The 15,660-nt window shown below is 44.1% G+C and overlaps 1 long non-coding RNA gene across 1 annotated transcript; it reads right to left on the bottom strand.

Moving 5' to 3' along the window:
• Positions 1-8,034: 8,034 nt before the first annotated feature.
• On the bottom strand, positions 8,035-15,161 carry LOC138782941 (uncharacterized). The gene is made up of 3 exons (XR_011361601.1): positions 12,310-15,161; positions 10,005-10,140; positions 8,035-8,498 (listed from the first exon to the last, which is right to left on the bottom strand). It is a non-coding gene; the product is annotated as an uncharacterized lncRNA (long non-coding RNA).
• Between the last annotated feature and the right edge of the window lie 499 nt (positions 15,162-15,660).

The raw sequence follows: 15,660 nt of genomic DNA, 5'->3' as shown, positions 1-15,660 counted from the left end.
GTAAAAGTTAAGTTTTAGAATAATTAGGGACCTATCTGTGCTTACTATGTTACAGGAGGAAGAAGGGAAAGGAGGACATAATGGAAACCTTTATATATGTTACAGGAGGAAGAAGGGAAAGGGGGGACATAATGGAAACCTTTATATATGTTACAGGAGGAAGAAGGGAAAGGAGGACATAATGGAAACCTTTATATATGTTACAGGAGGAAGAAGGGAAAGGGAGGACATGATGGAAACCTTTATATATGTTACAGGAGGAGGAAGGGAAAGGGAGGACATGATGGAAACCTTTATATATGTTACAGGAGGAGGAAGGGAAAGGGAGGACATGATGGAAACCTTTATATATGTTACAGGAGGAGGAAGGGAAAGGGAGGACATGATGGAAACCTTTATATATGTTACAGGAGGAAGAAGGGAAAGGGGGGACATGATGGAAACCTTTATATATGTTACAGGAGGAAGAAGGGAAAGGGAGGACATGATGGAAACCTTTATATATGTTACAGGAGGAAGAAGGGAAAGGAGGGAGATGATGGAAACCTTTATATATGTTACAGGAGGAAGAAGGGAAAGGGAGGACATGATGGGAACCATTATATATGTTACAGGAGGAAGAAGGGAAAGGGAGGACATGATGGAAACCTTTATATATGTTACAGGAGGAAGAAGGGAAAGGAGGGAGATGATGGAAACCTTTATATATGTTACAGGAGGAAGAAGGGAAAAGGAGGACATGATGGAAACCTTTATATATGTTACAGGAGGAAGAAGGGAAAGGGGGGACATGATGGAAACCTTTATATATGTTACAGGAGGAAGAAGGGAAAGGGGGGGGGGACATGATGGAAACCTTTATATATGTTACAGGAGGAAGAAGGGAAAGGGGGGACATGATGGAAACCTTTATATATGTTACAGGAGGAAGAAGGGAAAGGGAGGACATGATGGAAACCTTTATATATGTTACAGGTGGAAGAAGGGAAAGGGGGGACATGATGGAAACCTTTATATATGTTACAGGAGGAAGAAGGGAAAGGGAGGACATGATGGAAACCTTTATATATGTTACAGGAGGAAGAAGGGAAAGGGAGGACATGATGGAAACCTTTATATATGTTACAGGAGGAAGAAGGGAAAGGAGGGAGATGATGGAAACCTTTATATATGTTACAGGAGGAAGAAGGGAAAGGGGGGACATGATGGAAACCTTTATATATGTTACAGGAGGGAAGAAGGGAAAGGGGGGAAATAATGAAAACCTTTATATATGTTACAGGAGGAAGAAGGGAAAGGAGGACATAATGGAAACCTTTATATATGTTACAGGAGGAAGAAGGGAAAGGAGGACATAATGGAAACCTTTATATATGTTACAGGAGGAAGAAGGGAAAGGAGGACATAATGGAAACCTTTATATATGTTACAGGAGGAAGAAGGGAAAGGGAGGACATGATGGAAACCTTTATATATGTTACAGGAGGAGGAAGGGAAAGGGAGGACATGATGGAAACCTTTATATATGTTACAGGAGGAAGAAGGGAAAGGGGGGGCATGATGGAAACCTTTATATATGTTACAGGAGGAAGAAGGGAAAGGAGGACATAATGGAAACCTTTATATATGTTACAGGAGGAAGAAGGGAAAGGGGGGACATAATGGAAACCTTTATATATGTTACAGGAGGAAGAAGGGAAAGGGGGGACATAAATGGAAACCTTTATATATGTTACAGGAGGAAGAAGGGAAAGGAGGACATGATGGAAACCTTTATATATGTTACAGGAGGAAGAAGGGAAAGGGAGGACATGATGGAAACCTTTATATATGTTACAGGAGGAGGAAGGGAAAGGGAGGACATGATGGAAACCTTTATATATGTTACAGGAGGAAGAAGGGAAAGGGGGGACATGATGGAAACCTTTATATATGTTACAGGAGGAAGAAGGGAAAGGGAGGACATGATGGAAACCTTTATATATGTTACAGGAGGAGGAAGGGAAAGGGAGGACATGATGGAAACCTTTATATATGTTACAGGAGGAAGAAGGGAAAGGGGGGACATGATGGAAACCTTTATATATGTTACAGGAGGAAGAAGGGAAAGGGAGGACATGATGGAAACCTTTATATATGTTACAGGAGGAAGAAGGGAAAGGAGGGAGATGATGGAAACCTTTATATATGTTACAGGAGGAAGAAGGGAAAGGGAGGACATGATGGGAACCATTATATATGTTACAGGAGGAAGAAGGGAAAGGGAGGACATGATGGAAACCTTTATATATGTTACAGGAGGAAGAAGGGAAAGGAGGGAGATGATGGAAACCTTTATATATGTTACAGGAGGAAGAAGGGAAAAGGAGGACATGATGGAAACCTTTATATATGTTACAGGAGGAAGAAGGGAAAGGGGGGACATGATGGAAACCTTTATATATGTTACAGGAGGAAGAAGGGAAAGGGGGGGGGACATGATGGAAACCTTTATATATGTTACAGGAGGAAGAAGGGAAAGGGGGGACATGATGGAAACCTTTATATATGTTACAGGAGGAAGAAGGGAAAGGGAGGACATGATGGAAACCTTTATATATGTTACAGGTGGAAGAAGGGAAAGGGGGGACATGATGGAAACCTTTATATATGTTACAGGAGGAAGAAGGGAAAGGGAGGACATGATGGAAACCTTTATATATGTTACAGGAGGAAGAAGGGAAAGGGAGGACATGATGGAAACCTTTATATATGTTACAGGAGGAAGAAGGGAAAGGAGGGAGATGATGGAAACCTTTATATATGTTACAGGAGGAAGAAGGGAAAGGGGGGACATGATGGAAACCTTTATATATGTTACAGGAGGGAAGAAGGGAAAGGGGGGAAATAATGAAAACCTTTATATATGTTACAGGAGGAAGAAGGGAAAGGAGGACATAATGGAAACCTTTATATATGTTACAGGAGGAAGAAGGGAAAGGAGGACATAATGGAAACCTTTATATATGTTACAGGAGGAAGAAGGGAAAGGAGGACATAATGGAAACCTTTATATATGTTACAGGAGGAAGAAGGGAAAGGGAGGACATGATGGAAACCTTTATATATGTTACAGGAGGAGGAAGGGAAAGGGAGGACATGATGGAAACCTTTATATATGTTACAGGAGGAAGAAGGGAAAGGGGGGGCATGATGGAAACCTTTATATATGTTACAGGAGGAAGAAGGGAAAGGAGGACATAATGGAAACCTTTATATATGTTACAGGAGGAAGAAGGGAAAGGGGGGACATAATGGAAACCTTTATATATGTTACAGGAGGAAGAAGGGAAAGGGGGGACATAAATGGAAACCTTTATATATGTTACAGGAGGAAGAAGGGAAAGGAGGACATGATGGAAACCTTTATATATGTTACTGGAGGAAGAAGGGAAAGGGAGGACATGATGGAAACCTTTATATATGTTACAGGAGGAGGAAGGGAAAGGGAGGACATGATGGAAACCTTTATATATGTTACAGGAGGAAGAAGGGAAAGGGGGGACATGATGGAAACCTTCATATATGTTACAGGAGGAAGAAGGGAAAGGGGGGGGGACATGATGGAAACCTTTATATATGTTACAGGAGGAAGAAGGGAAAGGGAGGACATGATGGAAACCTTTATATATGTTACAGGAGGAAGAAGGGAAAGGAGGGAGATGATGGAAACCTTTATATATGTTACAGGAGGAAGAAGGGAAAGGGAGGACATGATGGGAACCATTATATATGTTACAGGAGGAAGAAGGGAAAGGGAGGACATGATGGAAACCTTTATATATGTTACAGGAGGAAGAAGGGAAAGGAGGGAGATGATGGAAACCTTTATATATGTTACAGGAGGAAGAAGGGAAAAGGAGGACATGATGGAAACCTTTATATATGTTACAGGAGGAAGAAGGGAAAGGAGGGAGATGATGGAAACCTTTATATATGTTACAGGAGGAAGAAGGGAAAGGGGGGGGGACATGATGGAAACCTTTATATATGTTACAGGAGGAAGAAGGGAAAGGGGGGACATGATGGAAACCTTTATATATGTTACAGGAGGAAGAAGGGAAAGGAGGACATGATGGAAACCTTTATATATGTTACAGGAGGAAGAAGGGAAAGGGGGGACATGATGGAAACCTTTATATATGTAACAGGAGGAAGAAGGGAAAGGAGGGAGATGATGGAAACCTTTATATATGTTACAGGAGGAAGAAGGGAAAGGGGGGACATGATGGAAACCTTTATATATGTTACAGGGGAAGAAGGGAAAGGGGGGACATGATGGAAACCTTTATATATGTTACTGGAGGAAGAAGGGAAAGGGAGGACATGATGGGAACCATTATATATGTTACAGGAGGAAGAAGGGAAAGGGAGGACATGATGGAAACCTTTATATATGTTACAGGGGGAAGAAGGGAAAAGAGGGAAATGATGGAAACCTTTATATATGTTACAGGAGGAAGAAGGGAAAAGAGGGGACATGATGGAAACCTTTATATATGTTACAGGAGGAAGAAGGGAAAGGAGGACATGATGGAAACCTTTATATATGTTACAGGAGGAAGAAGGGAAAGGGGGGACATGATGGAAACCTTTATATATGTTACAGGAGGAAGAAGGGAAAGGGGGGGGACATGATGGAAACCTTTATATATGTTACAGGAGGAAGAAGGGAAAGGGGGGACATGATGGAAACCTTTATATATGTTACAGGAGGAAGAAGGGAAAGGGAGGACATGATGGAAACCTTTATATATGTTACAGGAGGAAGAAGGGAAAGGGGGGACATGATGGAAACCTTTATATATGTTAAAGGAGGAAGAAGGGAAAGGGAGGACATGATGGAAACCTTTATATATGTTACAGGAGGAAGAAGGGAAAGGGAGGACATGATGGAAACCTTTATATATGTTACAGGAGGAAGAAGGGAAAGGAGGGAGATGATGGAAACCTTTATATATGTTACAGGAGGAAGAAGGGAAAGGGGGGACATGATGGAAACCTTTATATATGTTACAGGTGAAGAAGGGAAAGGGGGGACATGATGGAAACCTTTATATATGTTACAGGAGGGAAGAAGGGAAAGGGGGGAAATAATGAAAACCTTTATATATGTTACAGGAGGAAGAAGGGAAAGGAGGACATAATGGAAACCTTTATATATGTTACAGGAGGAAGAAGGGAAAGGAGGACATAATGGAAACCTTTATATATGTTACAGGAGGAAGAAGGGAAAGGAGGACATAATGGAAACCTTTATATATGTTACAGGAGGAAGAAGGGAAAGGGAGGACATGATGGAAACCTTTATATATGTTACAGGAGGAGGAAGGGAAAGGGAGGACATGATGGAAACCTTTATATATGTTACAGGAGGAAGAAGGGAAAGGGGGGCATGATGGAAACCTTTATATATGTTACAGGAGGAAGAAGGGAAAGGAGGACATAATGGAAACCTTTATATATGTTACAGGAGGAAGAAGGGAAAGGGGGGACATGATGGAAACCTTTATATATGTTACAGGAGGAAGAAGGGAAAGGGGGGACATAAATGGAAACCTTTATATATGTTACAGGAGGAAGAAGGGAAAGGAGGACATGATGGAAACCTTTATATATGTTACAGGAGGAAGAAGGGAAAGGGAGGACATGATGGAAACCTTTATATATGTTACAGGAGGAGGAAGGGAAAGGGAGGACATGATGGAAACCTTTATATATGTTACAGGAGGAAGAAGGGAAAGGGGGGACATGATGGAAACCTTTATATATGTTACAGGAGGAAGAAGGGAAAGGGAGGACATGATGGAAACCTTTATATATGTTACAGGAGGAAGAAGGGAAAGGAGGGAGATGATGGAAACCTTTATATATGTTACAGGAGGAAGAAGGGAAAGGGAGGACATGATGGGAACCATTATATATGTTACAGGAGGAAGAAGGGAAAGGGAGGACATGATGGAAACCTTTATATATGTTACAGGAGGAAGAAGGGAAAGGAGGGAGATGATGGAAACCTTTATATATGTTACAGGAGGAAGAAGGGAAAAGGAGGACATGATGGAAACCTTTATATATGTTACAGGAGGAAGAAGGGAAAGGAGGGAGATGATGGAAACCTTTATATATGTTACAGGAGGAAGAAGGGAAAGGGGGGGGGGCATGATGGAAACCTTTATATATGTTACAGGAGGAAGAAGGGAAAGGGGGGACATGATGGAAACCTTTATATATGTTACAGGAGGAAGAAGGGAAAGGAGGACATGATGGAAACCTTTATATATGTTACAGGAGGAAGAAGGGAAAGGGGGGACATGATGGAAACCTTTATATATGTAACAGGAGGAAGAAGGGAAAGGAGGGAGATGATGGAAACCTTTATATATGTTACAGGAGGAAGAAGGGAAAGGGGGGACATGATGGAAACCTTTATATATGTTACAGGGGAAGAAGGGAAAGGGGGGACATGATGGAAACCTTTATATATGTTACTGGAGGAAGAAGGGAAAGGGGGGACATGATGGAAACCTTTATATATGTTACTGGAGGAAGAAGGGAAAGGGGGGACATGATGGAAACCTTTATATATGTTACAGGAGGAAGAAGGGAAAGGGGGGGGACATGATGGAAACCTTTATATATGTTACAGGAGGAAGAAGGGAAAGGGGGGACATGATGGAAACCTTTATATATGTTACAGGAGGAAGAAGGGAAAGGAGGACATGATGGAAACCTTTATATATGTTACAGGAGGAAGAAGGGAAAGGGGGGACATGATGGAAACCTTTATATATGTAACAGGAGGAAGAAGGGAAAGGAGGGAGATGATGGAAACCTTTATATATGTTACAGGGGGAAGAAGGGAAAGGGAGGACATGATGGAAACCTTTATATATGTTACAGGAGGAAGAAGGGAAAGGGAGGACATGATGGAAACCTTTATATATGTTACAGGAGGAAGAAGGGAAAGGAGGACATGATGGAAACCTTTATATATGTTACAGGAGGAAGAAGGGAAAGGGGGGACATGATGGAAACCTTTATATATGTAACAGGAGGAAGAAGGGAAAGGAGGGAGATGATGGAAACCTTTATATATGTTACAGGAGGAAGAAGGGAAAGGGGGGACATGATGGAAACCTTTATATATGTTACAGGGGAAGAAGGGAAAGGGGGGACATGATGGAAACCTTTATATATGTTACTGGAGGAAGAAGGGAAAGGGGGGACATGATGGAAACCTTTATATATGTTACTGGAGGAAGAAGGGAAAGGGGGGACATGATGGAAACCTTTATATATGTTACAGGAGGAAGAAGGGAAAGGGGGGGGACATGATGGAAACCTTTATATATGTTACAGGAGGAAGAAGGGAAAGGGGGGACATGATGGAAACCTTTATATATGTTACAGGAGGAAGAAGGGAAAGGAGGACATGATGGAAACCTTTATATATGTTACAGGAGGAAGAAGGGAAAGGGGGGACATGATGGAAACCTTTATATATGTAACAGGAGGAAGAAGGGAAAGGAGGGAGATGATGGAAACCTTTATATATGTTACAGGGGGAAGAAGGGAAAGGGAGGACATGATGGAAACCTTTATATATGTTACAGGAGGAAGAAGGGAAAGGGAGGACATGATGGAAACCTTTATATATGTTACAGGAGGAAGAAGGGAAAGGAGGACATGATGGAAACCTTTATATATGTTACAGGAGGAAGAAGGGAAAGGGGGGACATGATGGAAACCTTTATATATGTAACAGGAGGAAGAAGGGAAAGGAGGGAGATGATGGAAACCTTTATATATGTTACAGGAGGAAGAAGGGAAAGGGGGGACATGATGGAAACCTTTATATATGTTACAGGGGAAGAAGGGAAAGGGGGGACATGATGGAAACCTTTATATATGTTACTGAAGGAAGAAGGGAAAGGGGGGACACCAGAAGTATGTAGTCATCTGATTTTAGCCCAGATAGAACAGATTATAAGGTTTTTGGTTTTTTACATGTTTATTTGTCACGGTTACAATTGTGCTCAGATGTTTCTATAGACAGAGAATAAAAAGTAAGAAAATGCGTCTCCTGTCCATCATGTAAGGGGGAGGATTATAGAGGAGGCTCCTGGTATATATAATCAACTCCCGTCCATCATGTAAGGTGGGGGATTATAGAGGAGGCTCCTGGTATATATAATCACCTCCTGTCCATCATGTAAGGTGGAGGATTATAGAGGAGGCTCCTGGTATATATAATCACCTCCTGTCCATCATGTAAGGTGGAGGATTATAGAGGAGGCTCCTGGTATATATAATCACCTCCTGTCCATCATGTAAGGTGGAGGATTATAGAGGAGGCTCCTGGTAGTTATAATCGGCTCTGGTGACTCTGGGGCTTTATAGTTGCAGTGCTCGTCCAGCAGATCGTCGTAGCCGGTGATGTTCCCCACAGGGTTTTCCTGAGAAGATAAAGGTTCTTGTTACTTCTGAGTCTCCCAGAGCGGGGTCTACCATCTTTTTCTAGCAGCGGGTATAGGTCGGTACTATGTGTTATAGACATTGAGACTGAAGTCTGTGTAATACTGCCCCCACCACCAGAGGTCACTGTTTGTTACTGTCTTATCTGCACAGCGGAAGGAACACTACACTAAGGGCCCTATTACACCAGAAGATTATCAAACAGATTTTTTCAGCCAAAGTCTGGAATGGACTATAAACAGAGAACAGATAATTCCATTCCTGGCTTTGGCTAAAAAAATCTGTCAGATAATCTGTTGGTGTAATAGGGCCTTAAGGATTAACTGATTTCCTCTATTGATTCTACCTGTCAGGCCACTGTACACCTGCACTACACTTTATCTAGTAAATCCTATCCACGCTGGGCTGATGTCTTCTTCTCTGAGGATCATGCCAAGTACTAGTCAGTAGTTTAGTTAAGTGAAAAAGGCCAAGTCTCTACTGAAAGTTGCTAGAATGTGCCTACAGGGTCTCCGGGACAACTAGCTCTACCCACAAGGTGGGGCCTACATCACTGGATTTGTGTCACTCTGTGCCCATAAACAGCAATAGGCGAGGACGTTCCAACCCGTGGATGTAGGTATCTCCCGAAGTGTGAGCCTTCTATAGTTTGCAACTCTACACAACCTGTTACCACTGCAACTACAACTAGTACTCTGGAAGTGCTGGATCAGTACTGAGTCAGTGCAGGGTCAGTGCAGGGTCAGTGCTGGGTCAGTGCTGGGTCAGTGCTGGCCCCGGGTTAGTGCCAGATCAGAGCCAGCTAGCTGGTCCCACTCTTAGCTAATGTGACATGTGCCTTAGTGGTGCTCCTACATCTATCCCGCTGCCCACATAACTCCTAACCCCTGGCCTGCTGTATCCCGGCTCTCTACTTCCACCACATCTAGTACATGGATGTTTCTACCGCGGCTGGGGGAGATCACTGATATTTTTTATAACATACTACCTTTCTACCTTTTACTGCTGTATATTAATATTAACCTTCATTTCAGACTATTATCCTCTGGCTCCTCTAGATCATCTTTATATTATAATTAAAGGGGTTGTCTATGGAGCAGAAAACAGCTAAAGCCTCCCGCTCGCCGGCGATTAGGCCCCACCCCCCTTTTCAAGACATTGTGGGCGGGGCCAGGTAGCAATCATTGCATGCGGGCAGTAGCTGCATAGTGTCCCTGCAGTACTGGAGATGTGATGATTGTGTCTCTGAGTGAGCAGCGGCGGGCAGAAGGCTTCAGCCATCTTCTTCTCCATGGACAACCCCTTTAACCCTCCGTATGTTATAGTGAACAATGTTATTCATGGAGACGGTTGGCACAGGTTGTATAGTTTTGGGCATTTTGTTGTCTCTCATGTGGGGTCCGTGGACTGACCCCCTTCCCTAAGTTTCCCTAATTTCTATGGACTATGAGATGTCTCACCCATAGTGACCAGTAGGGGGCGCTCACCTCTGATCAGGGTCACCGCTCTGGGGAGGGGCTCCCATTCTTCCATGGACGTCTTCTCCATCCTGAAGCTCCTCAGGGAGGTGATAGTGAAGCTGCGGAGCGGACGCCATCTCTCTCCACATCCATGCTGGGAAACCTGCGGAGAGGAGACAATGGGCGAGGATGTAGATGTACAAGCTGAGAGACGACTGTAGATGGGCAGAAACTCTCTGGGGGAAACTAAGACAATTCTACTTTACACCGGTTTGATAAATCTCCCCCTTTCTCTACATCCCCCCCCTGCACCTGTTCTACTTTAAGAAGCCGCATGTCAGTGTATCTGTGGTGTACCCCCGGTGTGATGTTATATCGGAGGAGCGGCCCCCAAACAGCATGTGCACTCAGGTGTCTCCTGCTGATTGTGGGTCTTCCAGGAGGAGTGCAAAAACACTGAGAAAGAAAGAAAGCAAGGAAGTTTTTTAAAATAGGCTTAGCAGCATTAGTATCAGCCATAGGTGTGATGTGCAGCCGCTCCTCTCTCTCCATGTCGGATTTAACACTTGACAGTAGAACGACCTGATCTGTAGAAGTGCAGTGTAGGATACAGTCGTGTTGGTTGAGTTGTTTGAGCGATACAAGAGATAGAGTAGCAGAGAGGAGGATGCCGTGAGAGTCTCAACCCATGTAGTACTGGGCTCTGCCAGGATGCTGGAGGAGGAGGTAGAATACTTAGAAGAAGAACACGAAGAATAAGAAGAACACCTGTGCCCGTGTATTGACCTTTGACTTCAGTCTTCACACCACTTTATTCCCACTAGACTCGGCTGAACCTTCCTAATGGGTGACACAGGCCCCAGACCTTGTTACCTGGGATGAGCAGATTGCTGAGGGTTCCCTGCTGACACCCGCACTGCGAGACAGAGTTCCTAGGCTTTGTGCAACTTTGCTCTGTCCGAATCAGTTCCTGGCTCTTTGGCTCTTGTGGATACTGTCCTGCTCTGTGACTTCTCCTTGTCCTCGGCGTGGATTGAGGTTGTCTCTGGCTTGTCCTCTTCTAAGAGGAGTTTAATAGTGCATAGTGCTTTGGAGTGTAACTAGTGAAGAAGTTGGTAGCAGTTTTTATGTCTTTCCCATGCGGGGTACTGACTCAGTCTGACCCGAGGTATGGGGACCTGGAAGACGGCCAGGGCCCAGACAGGACCGTTGTGGAGAGCTATCTAGCATGTGTCCTTCCTCTGCAACGTCCAGAACTAAAAAGACCTAGCTCCTCCTCCACCCATGTGACGTACTTCCTCCCCAGCATGTTAGGTGCGCTGTGAGTGGGTGAAAGAGTGCAATAGAAGAAGAAAGAGAGGAGATGATAGGACAGAAGAAAACAGAACTCCTACTGGTCTACAGATTCAGGTGACACAAAGAAAGCAATAACCCTTTGCAATCCTTCAGCTGTGCAGCTTCCATATACATATACAGGATATAGCAACATCTAGTGGTGAACTTTAGTACTACTATCATGACCATAATAACACAATGGGGGAGATTTATCAAAGGGTGTAAAATTTAGACTGGTGCAAACTGCCCACAGCAACCAATCACAGCTCAGCTCCAACAGCAACCAATCACAGCTCCTCTTTCCTTTCAGCACTGCCTAAAGCTGAGCTGTGATTGGTTGCTGTGGGCAGTTTGCACCAGTCTAAATTTTACACCCTTTCATAAATCTCCCCCAATAAGTACAGACTTTTGCGAAGGGTGTATACAACTGCAACAACCCTAGTGGGAAACCACATATCAGGGGGTGGGCGCTGCCATTCCTGGCCACCAAGTCTGTACACCTCTTCTCACCCAGCTACACATCTAGCGACCCCGGATTACTGCAGATGTGACTGTCAGGCTCTTATTACCCCCATCACCCCCCATCATTATCTGCCCCCAGAGCTGCGCTCACCTGTGACTGATGTGACTGTCAGGCTCTTATTACCCCCATCACCCCCCATCATTATCTGCCCCCAGAGCTGCGCTCACCTGTGACTGATGTGACTGTCAGGCTCTTATTACCCCCATCACCCCCATCATTATCTGCCCCCAGAGCTGCGCTCACCTGTGACTGATGTGACTGTCAGGCTCTTATTACCCCCATCACCCCCTATCATTATCTGCCCCCAGAGCTGCGCTCACCTGTGACTGATGTGACTGTCAGGCTCTTATTACCCCCATCACCCCCCATCATTATCTGCCCCCAGAGCTGCGCTCACCTGTGACTGATGTGACTGTCAGGCTCTTATTACCCCCGTCACCCCTCATCATTATCTGCCCCCAGAGCTGCGCTCACCTGTCAGTCCCCGCGGTGCAGATGACGCCTCGCTCTCCGCTCTTCTCTTTATACACAGATGTCACATTACTGGATCCAGGTGACAGTTTCCGCGCTCTTTGTTCTTTATTCCGGGGTCGGGAGAAGCTCATCCCCGACATTTCCTGCTGTCACCTCCCAGGAGAGATAACCCTGCCGGCTCCTGCTGCTGTTATCAGATCTCATGTGCCCCCTGCCGGCTACTGCTGCTGTTATCAGATCTCATGTGCCCCCTGCCGGCTACTGCTGCTGTTATCAGATCTCATGTGCCCCCTGCCGGCTACTGCTGCTGTTATCAGATCTCATGTGCCCCCTGCCGGCTACTGCTGCTGTTATCAGATCTCATGTGCCTCCTGCCGGCTACTGCTGCTGTTATCAGATCTCATGTGCCCCCTGACGGCTCCTGCTGCTGTTATCAGATCTCATGTGCCCCCTGCCGGCTACTGCTGCTGTTATCAGATCTCATGTGCCCCCTGCCTGCTCCTGCTGCTGTTATCAGATCTCATGTGCCCCCTGGGGGCTACTGCTGCTGTTATCAGATCTCATGTGCACCGCAGTGCAGACTATTGTTCCCTGTTATCAGGCTGGGGAGGAGGTGATTGAAGGAGTTTTAAAGAAAGGAGTAAAGGAGGATTCTCTGAACAAGAAAGAATAAGGCGGCTATGCTGGAGGATGGTGAGGTGGGAATTAGGTTACAAGGGATATAAAAGACTGGCATGGCGCTGGCTGCAGGGTCTCTCGGGGGGCTGGCATGGCGCTGCTGCGGGGTCTCTCGGGGGGCTGGCATGGCGCTGGCTGCGGGGTCTCTCGGGGGGCTGGCATGGCGCTGGCTGCGGGGTCTCTCGGGGGGCTGGCATGGCGATGGCTGCGTGGTCTCTCGGGGGGCTGGCATGGCGCTGGCTGCGGGGTCTCTCGGGGGGCTGGCATGGCGCTGGCTGCGGGGTCTCTCGGGGGGCTGGCATGGCGCTGGCTGCGGGGTCTCTCGGGGGGCTGGCACACCAGATGTTGGGGGTCTGACAATATTTGCTGCTTTTATGATTTTTGGTAAGAAGTGGATGTGATTGTTTTTTTGCTCTTTGGTCTCAGAGATGACGACTCCCTGTACGACTCTGTGTGCGCTGGGGACGTCCTTACCTGGAGATTATCCATCACACATACAGCAGCACGGACAGTGGGATATGTGCCACATACCAGCATCCATACCATATATACTATATATAGGGATGAAACCTTATACTATATACTATATATGGGGATGAAACATTATACTATATACTATATATGGGGATGTAACATTTGCTATATACTATATACAGGGATGTAACATTATACTATATACTATATATGGGGATGTAACATTATACTATATACTATATACAGGGATGTAACATTATACTATATATGGGGATGTAACATTATACTATATACTATATATGGGGATGTAACATTATACTATATACTATATACAGGGATGTAACATTATACTATATATGGGGATGTAACATTATACTATATACTATATATGGGGATGTAACATTATACTATATACTATATACAGGGATGTAACATTATACTATATATGGGGATGTAACATTATACTATATACTATATATGGGGATGTAACATTATACTATATACTATATACAGGGATGTAACATTATACTATATATGGGGATGTAACATTATACTATATACTATATATGGGGATGTAACATTATACTATATACTATATACAGGGATGTAACATTATACTATATACTATATACAGGGATGAAACATTATACTATATACTATATATGGGGATGTAACATTATACTAAATACGGGGATGTAACATTATACTATATACTATATATGGGGATGTAACATTATACTATATACAGGGATGTAACATTATACTATATACTATATATGGGGATGTAACATTATACTATATACTATATATGGGGATGTAACATTATACTATATACTATATATAGGGATGTAACATTATACTATATACTATATATGGGGATGTAACATTATACTATATACAGGGATGTAACATTATACTATATATGGGGATGTAACATTATACTATATACGGGGATGTAACATTATACTATATACTATATACAGGGATGTAACATTATACTATATACTATATACAGGGATGTAACATTATACTATATACTATATATGGGGATGTAACATTATACTATATACTATATATGGGGATGAAACATTATACTATATATAGGGATGAAACATTATACTATATACTATATACAGGGATGTAACATTATACTATATACTATATATAGGGATGAAACATTATACTATATACTATATATGGGGATGAAACATTATACTATATACAGGGATGTAACATTATACTATATACTATATATGGGGATGTAACATTATACTATATACTATATACAGGGATGTAACATTATACTATATACTATATATGGGGATGTAACATTATACTATATACTATATATAGGGATGAAACATTATACTATATACTATATACAGGGATGTAACATTATACTATATACAGGGATGTAACATTATACTATATACTATATATAGGGATGAAACATTATACTATATATAGGTTATGAAAGCTGATCCCTGATTGGTCAGTTTTGGTTTGGGCAGATGGATATGTCTGGGCCAGTGTGCACAGAGCTGAGACCTTCAGCAGCCGCCGCCATTGCCTCACCATCCTCCTTGTTATTCTGGTACTCCTCCTCCTCCTCCCTCTACTCCTCCTCTTCCCCTTCCTCCTTCTACTGTTACTCCTCCTCCACTTTCCTCTCTGTCTTCCTTCACTCCTTCTACTCTTATTCCTCCCCCTTTCCCTCCTCGCCCTCCATCTCCTCCTCCCCCACCACCTCCTCCTCCCCCTCCTCCTCCCCCTCCTCCGCCTCCTGCTCCTCCTGTTCCTCCCTCTGCTCCGCCTCCTAATCGCTCACTTCCTCCCTCTCCTCCTTCTCCTCCATCTCCTCCTTTTCCTCCTCCTCCCCCTCCCCCTCCTCCTCCTACCCCTCCACCTCCGCCTCCTCCTCCTCCGGTCTCTCCTGCTTCTCCTCCTCTTCCTCCCATCGCTCCACTTACTCCCTTTTTCTTTCCATCTCCTTCACCTCTTCCTTCCTTCCCTTCTTCTTCTCTTACTCCCCCCATCCCTACTTCTCTCTCTCTCATGTCTGTCTGCTGAATGTTTGCTGGGGTCTTCTCCTGGCACCGATCACATGGCAGCTGGTCCTGGCATTGCTATGGTGGGTCGGCGTCCTGGCGGAGAAAGAATCTGATTAAAAATCCCTGTTGCAAACACCCAGAGAAACAA

Source organism: Dendropsophus ebraccatus, chromosome 2 (assembly GCF_027789765.1).
Source record: "Dendropsophus ebraccatus isolate aDenEbr1 chromosome 2, aDenEbr1.pat, whole genome shotgun sequence".
Taxonomy (NCBI): domain Eukaryota; kingdom Metazoa; phylum Chordata; class Amphibia; order Anura; family Hylidae; genus Dendropsophus; species Dendropsophus ebraccatus.
The sequence above is the reverse complement of the archived record's forward strand: the minus strand, read 5'-3'. Positions and strand labels throughout refer to the sequence as shown.